Raw genomic sequence first — 7,450 nt, 5'->3', positions numbered from 1 at the left:
CGCCTCCCAGGTCCAAGCGATTCTTCTGCCTCAGCCTCCTGAGTAGCTGGGATTACAGACGCTTGCCACCGCGCCCGACTAATTTTTGTAATTTTAGTAGAGATGGGGTTTCACCATGTTGGTCAGGCTCGTCTCAAACTCCCGACCTCGTGATCTGCCCACCTCGGCCTCCCAAAGTGCTGAGATTATAGACGTGAGCCACTGTGCCTGGCTGGGAGTCACAACTTTTAAATGAACAAAAGTTTATTATTAGCAATGGATCAAATCAGATTTTCAGTGAACAAATGCATACAATATTTTAATCTATTAGGATTAGTAATGTTGAAGGTTCTACTATGCTTTAGTAGAAGTATTTAATTTTTCAGAAGAAAACTCCTCTTTCTCTCCTCTCAGACATTGAAAAAGAAAATGTATTTCCCTGCATATGACAAACTTAGGGGTTTGCAACCTAGGACACATGTCAAAGATAGCAGGCAAATGGATTTTTAACCTTCTACAGGTCAGTTTCTGCTATCATGAGCACTCCCTGATAACCCCCAAAACCAAAATACCCAGTAATTAAACAGATACATACTTTTATTCTGTGCTTAATACATTCACCACAAAGTGAAAGGACATGTAAAAATCATATTGTCTTTGAAATAGTGCTTTGCTTGTGTTTTAAATTAAAAAGGAACAATCTCTTTGCTAACAATTCTTTAAGCTCATCCAGGATAACACAATGACACAAATTATCAATGAAAAAAACAAGCAAACAACAGTCTTTCCACTCAGAAGGTCATATATAAAAACCACAAGCATATATTTAAGGATGAAACCTATATGCATGAAATTTCCATTTTGGTTTGTGGTTCTCAACCCAGATGTATACCCACTGGTATAGCAAGTTTCAGACTGCTGATCTAATAATGGTTACAAAAAAATAACCAATGTATTAGTTAATTATTTTAGAGACAGGGTCTTGCTATGTCATCTAGGCTGCAGTGCAGTGGCAAGATCATAGTTTGCTGTAACCTTGAACACCTAGGCTCAAGCAATTTTCCTGCCTCAGCATTCCAAGTATTTAGGACTACAGATGTGTGTCAGCACACCCAGCTCATTTTATTTTTTGTAGAGACAGAGTCTCACTATATTTGCCCAGGCTGACCTCAAACTCCTGGCCTCAAGTGATTCTCTGGCCTCAGCTTCCTAAAGTGCGGGAGTACTAGGTGTGAGCCACCGCACCTGGCTTCATACAATATTTTAATCATGAGGTGGAGGCTGCAGTGAGCCGAGATCGCGCCACTGCACTCCAGCCTGGGGGACAGAGCGAGACTCTGTCTCAAAAACAAACAAACAAACAAACAAAAAATTGAAAAAAGGCCAGGCACGATGGCTCATGCCTGTGATCAATCCCAGCACTATGGGAGGCCGAGCTGGGCTGATCATGTCAAGAGTTTGAGACCAGCCTGACCAACATGGTGAAACCCCCCTGTACTAAAAATGCAAAAAAACTAGCTGGGCCTGGTGGCACATGCCTGTAATCCCAGCTACTCGGGAGGCGGAGGCAGGGGAATTGCTTGAACCAGGGAGGTGGAGGTTGCAGTGAGCTGAGTTCGTGTCACTGCACTCCAGCCTGGGCAAAAGAGCGAGATTCTGTCTCAAAACACACACACACACACACACACACACAAATCAAGATAAATAGGAACTAGGTCAACTTTAATGATAAATAAGAAAATTTGGCAGGCCTATTATCAATTTAAATAGGTCAACCTCCAAGACAAGGGAGAATATTCTAATATTTGTATTCTTCAAAACGCGTATTAAATGTTACCTCTCCCTACCTATCAGCTTACAATTGGTTGTTCAGTCCTTAGGCTGCCGTAGCACTTATTTATGGCTCTTTCAGCACATATACTACAGTGAAATCCAACCCTTCTACTAATTTGTGAGAATATTCATTCTACATCTGTGCACATCCTAGATTCTCAATTAAACATTTATTCAATTCACTGTACTTTCACTTATTTATGTTGTGATGACCCCAACATAAATGTTCTTTTCTAGTCATGATAAATGATTAAATGATATTCAATGTTTCAAGAAATGATACTCAACGACTAAATGATATTCAATGTCTCACAAAACACTGAACCCACAAAGCTTTACAAATCCTATAAATCCCTGCATCCAGCATCCTTTTTCATCTTCAGGAGGCAATTTCCAAGAAAAACGGGAGCTGGAAAGTTAGAGAAAGCTTATTAAGTTTGTTACGGCTCTGGCATTGGTTTTCTATCACATGGTATTGCATTTCTTTTTTTAAGATGGAGTCTTGCTCTTGTCGCCCAGGCTGGAGGGCAATGGCAGGATTTTGGCTCACTGCAAACTCCACCTCCTGGGTTCAAGCGATTCTCCTGTCTCAGCCTCCTGAGTAGCTGGGGTTAAAGGCGCCCGCCACCATGCACGCCTGGCTAATTTTTGTATTTTTGGTAGAGAAGGGGTTTCACCATGTTGGCCAGGCTGGTCTCGAACTCCTGACCTCAGGAGATCCATCTGCCTCGGCCTCCCAAAGTGCTGGGATTACAGGTGTGAGCCACCATGCCCGACTTGATTTGAATTTTCATATGCCAGTTCTTGAGGTAGTAACAGACCTCAATAGGTAGTGAGTCAAGATTGTGCCACTGTACTCCAGCCTGGGCAACAAGTGGGAAACTGCATCTCAGAAAAAAGAAAAACAGAAAATTCAAATGAGTAACACCAAGTAACAATTTTATAAATTTAGTAGTAATAGAAAGACTGGATCAAGAGGGTTAGCTGAAAACCCACCACTGCCTCCTCCGTACTCCAATGATTAGTAATGAGAACAGATTTATATATAAAAGGACTATATAGAAAAAACAAAAAGGGGTCTAATTAGTAGATAAGAATTAAAAGAATACCAGAGTGAGACATTTTAAAATTTATTTATTTATAAGTGCCATATAATAACTGTACATGTTTATGGGGTGCAGTGTGGTGTTTCAATGCATGTATACACTGTATAATGATCAAACTGGGGTAATTACCACACCCATTACTTTAAACATCATTTCTTTGTGGTGATAACATTTGAAATCTTCTAGCTAATGCTGAAATAAACACAACATTGTTATTTGCTATAATCACCATACTTTGTAATAGAACACCAGAACTTATTAATGTCTAACTTTTTCCTTTTCTTTTTCTTTTTTGAGACAGAGTCTTGCCCTGTCGCTGGAGTGCAGTGGCCCAATCTCAGCTCACTGCAAGCTCCGCCTCCCGGGTTCAAGTGATTCTCCTACCTCAGCCTCCTCTGTAGCTGGGACTACAGGCATGTGCCACAACGCCCGGCTAATTTTTTGTATTTTTAGTAGAGACGGGGTTTCACCATGTTAGCCAGGATGGTCTCAATCCCCTGACCTTGTGATCCGCCCGCCTCGGCCTCCCAAAGTGCTGGGATTACAGGCGTGAGCCACTGCGCCTGGCCAACTTTTTCTTTTTTAAAAGAGATGGGGTCTCCCTGTGTTGCCCAAGTTGGTCTTGAACTCCTGGGTTCAGGCAATCCTCCTGCCTCAGATTCGCAAATAGCTGGAACTGCAGCCCTGTGCCACCACCATACCCAGCTTAAATGAAACTTTGTACCCTCTCCTGGTCCCCTTCTCCTTCGTACCATCTCTAGCCCCTGGTAACCACTATTCTACTCTCTTACTTCTGTTAAATCAATTTAGATTCTACTTATGAGTAAGATCATGCAGTGTTTGTTCTTCTGTGCCTGGCTTATTTCACTTAACATAATATTTATTGTCCAGGTTCATCCACGTCACCACAAATGGCAGGATTTCATTCTGTTTTACAGCTGAATAAAATTCCCAATTGTGTATACTTACACTTTTCTTATCCATTCATCTGTAGATAAACATTGATTCCACATCTTTTCTATTGCAAATAGCACTGCAATTAACACAGATATGCAGAGGTCTCTTTGACATGCGGATTTCATTTGCTTTGAATATATACTCAGTAATGGGATTGCTGGATTATATGGTAGTTCTATTTTTAATTTTTTGAGGAACCTCCATACCGTTTCCATAATGGCTGTACCAATTTACATTCCCATCAACAGTGTGCAAGAGTTCTTTTCTCTGTGTCCTCACCAGCATTTGCTAGTTTTTGGCTTTTTTTTTTTTTTTTTTTTTAAATGGCTAAGTTGGAAAGTGGCTCACCATATGCTACACATTTCCACTATGTCGGATCTCACTTCTAGTTTCCAGCTGAGCCATCTGAGGTGACTGGGCAGGTCCTTTCTCTGAATGTTTCATTTCCCATAAATGAGAAAATAGGTGGAGGACCTTAGAGAGTTTTGATGCGAATAATGGCTATTAGATATCCTCAAGAGCTTTTTCTCCAGACGACATGGACACAGGCACACTGGGTTCTGCTTTCCTTATATCCCACTTCTGAGCCCAGGCCCTGTTCCTCTCACTTTCAATCCCAATTCGGGTTCCAAAGGAATAGCAAAAGGAGTCCTTTTAAGAATATCTAGTGCTCCTTTGTCCTGAAATCTGGCTAAGGGAGGATTTCAGGGCCTCAGCTGGTTGAGGGAAGGTAGAGACAATCCATCCTTGCCCATCTACCCACCCAACCCTAGAGCAAGTGAGTACTTGGGGCTCTCTGGTACCTAGACATGCAAGTTCATTCTACCAGGGCCCCTGTGAAGGAATGGGATCCCTATTTTCTGTCATTTTTATAACAGTCAATCTAATCGGGGTGCAGTGATATCCCATTGTGATTTTGACTTGCATTTCTCTAATGATTAGTGATGTTGAAGTTTTTTTTTATATATCTGTTGGCCAATTCTTTTTTTTTTTGAGACGGAGTCTTGCTCTGTCGCCCGGCCTGGAGTGCAGTGGCCGGATCTCAGCTCACTGCAAGCTCCGCCTCCCGGGTTTACGCCATTCTCCTGCCTCAGCCTCCCAAGTATCTGGGACTACAGGCGCCCGCCACCTCGCCCGGCTAGTTTTTTGTATTTTTTAGTAGAGACGGGGTTTCACAGTGTTAGCCAGGATGGTCTCGATCTCCTGACCTCGTGATCCGCCCGTCTCGGCCTCCCAAAGTGCTGGGATTACAGGCTTGAGCCACCGCGCCCGGCCCTGTTGGCCAATTCTATGTCTTCTTTTGAGAAATCTATTCAGAGCTTTTTTTTTCTTAATTATTTACTTGGTTTTTGTTTGTTTGCTTTGTTTTGTTTTTGCTATTGAGTTGAGTTGCTTATATATTCTGGATATTAACCTCTTGTCACATGCATAGTTTGCAAATAGCTTCTCCTATTGTATAGGTTGTCTCTTCACTCAGGCCAGCCATTGTGCCAGGCCTGAAGTGTTTTATTGAGTCTGTGAGAAAAGGGTGGGATTACAGTTGACATGCAGGAGAGCCTCCAGGTCTGTGTCAACTGTGAGCATCATTTGTTGTCTTGTCAGAAAATGGTCCAAGGCCAGGTGCAGTGGCTCACCCCTGTAATCCCAGCACTTTCGGAGGTCAAGGCAGGAGGATCACTTGAGCCAGGAGTTTGAGACTAGCCTGGGCAACATAGCAAGACCCTGTCTCTATAAAAAAGGTGAAAAAAGAAAGAGAAGGAAGGAAGGAAAGAAAAAGACAATGGTTTACAACTGCTATTCTGAATAAAGCATTATTGGCTGGGCACAGTGGCTCACACCTGTAATCCCAGGACTTTGGGAAGCCGAGGTGGTAGATCAATTGAGGTCAGGAGTTCGAGGCCAGCCTGGCTAAAACAGTGAAATCCTGTCTCTACTAAAAATACAAAAATTAGCTGGGAATAGTGCCACACACCTGTAATCCTAGTTACTTGGGAGGCTAAGGCAGGAGAATCACTTGAACCTGGGATGCAGGAGAATTGCTTGAACCAGAGGTTGCAGTGAGCTGAGTTTGTGCTACTAAACTCTAACCTGGGCAACAGAGTAAGTGAGACTTTGTCTCAAAAAAAGGTAGCAGAGGAATACAGAAGAGTAGTGGGAATGTTGCATTGTGATGAGGACTCAACCCACCATTGCTGGCTTTGAAGATGGGATAAAAAGCCACTAGCCAAGGAATGTGGCGGCCTCTAGAAGCTAAAAAGGCAAGGAAATGGTTTATCCCCTAGAGCACACATGTCCAGCCTTTTAGGGATAATCCTGGGACACACTGGAAGAAGAATTGTCTTGGGCCCACATATAATACACTAATACTAATGAAAGCTGACGAATTTAAAAAAAGATCCATGCATAATTTTTGTGATATCCGCTACAACACATGAGCAAAAAAGTCCTTGCATTCAAAGGACTGGACACAGTTGCAGGCCTGGAGCCTCCAAAAAGGAACACAGCTCTGCTAACACTTCGATTTCAACTCTGTGAGACCTGCATCGGTCTGATCTACAGATCTACAACGCCTACAGATAATAAATTTGTGTTATTTTAAGCCACTAAGTCTGTGGTCATTTGTTACCGCAGCAATAGAAAACTAATAATACAACAGAATTACTATTATACAAATGGTGGACACAAACCCTGGGAAGCAGAAGGAAGCCCTGGGCCAACTTTCAGGTTGATTGGCTGGGTGCCACAGTAATACCAGACAGGTAGTACCAGTCCCAGCTAGTAACTGTGAGTACGGGAACCTGACTTGCCAAAGGTGACTTGGAGCACCCAGTTGGAACAGGAAATTCTGTGCCCAGAAAGCTAACCATTATCATATTTTGCCAGAAACCCATTCCACCTTTTTGCTACAATCCCTGGAGGGTGGAAGCAGTAAACAGATAGGCAGAGGCAGGGGGAAAGCTGTGAAGTGGGGAGGAAACTAAAAGCTGACCAGTTTTAACCAATTAAAGGAGATTTGTTTACACACACACGTATGGATTTGTTTTAGGCTTTGTTAGAAAACATAAGTGTAAATGTGAGGGTTAAATATTTAAAGTTGAAATGTAGGCTTCCATTTCCAGCAATATGGTAGCCTAGACAACATGCTACAAAATACCTAGAAATGTTGAATAAAATATATATAACAAATATCCTTTAAACGCTTAGCTGAGCTCACAAGAAAGTAAGGGAAATCCACTGGGGCCAGGAAGAAGATTAAAAACCTACAGGGTTATGAAGTGTCTTCTATTTTGGTTGTCTGAGGATTTTTTTGCCAGTCTAATTGCTCAAGGGACTTTAAACAAACAGGTGGAATTAACATATTATAAAATCAACCATTTTAAAGTATTCCATTCTATAAATTCATAATATTGTTCAACCACCACCAAAGTTCCAAAATATTTTCATCATCCCAGAGAAAATCTCATACCCATTAAGCAGGTATTCCCCACTTCCCCTCTTCACTCAGTTTCTGGCAGCCACTAATCTGCTTTCTGTCTCTATTCTGGATATTAACTCTTTTTTTTTTTTTTTTTTTT

The 7,450-nt window shown here is 42.0% G+C and overlaps 1 protein-coding gene across 3 annotated transcripts in view; it reads right to left on the bottom strand.

The window, feature by feature from the left end:
• SLC25A17 (solute carrier family 25 (mitochondrial carrier; peroxisomal membrane protein, 34kDa), member 17) overlaps positions 1–7,450 on the bottom strand; it is a 60,372-nt gene that overhangs the window by 30,321 nt on the left and 22,601 nt on the right. The gene's annotated exons all lie outside the window — the stretch shown is intronic.

The sequence above is a fragment of the Colobus angolensis genome, unplaced genomic scaffold (assembly GCF_000951035.1).
Source record: "Colobus angolensis palliatus isolate OR3802 unplaced genomic scaffold, Cang.pa_1.0 Scaffold65, whole genome shotgun sequence".
NCBI classification, from domain to species: domain Eukaryota; kingdom Metazoa; phylum Chordata; class Mammalia; order Primates; family Cercopithecidae; genus Colobus; species Colobus angolensis.
This window is presented reverse-complemented; position numbering and strand designations above follow the sequence as displayed.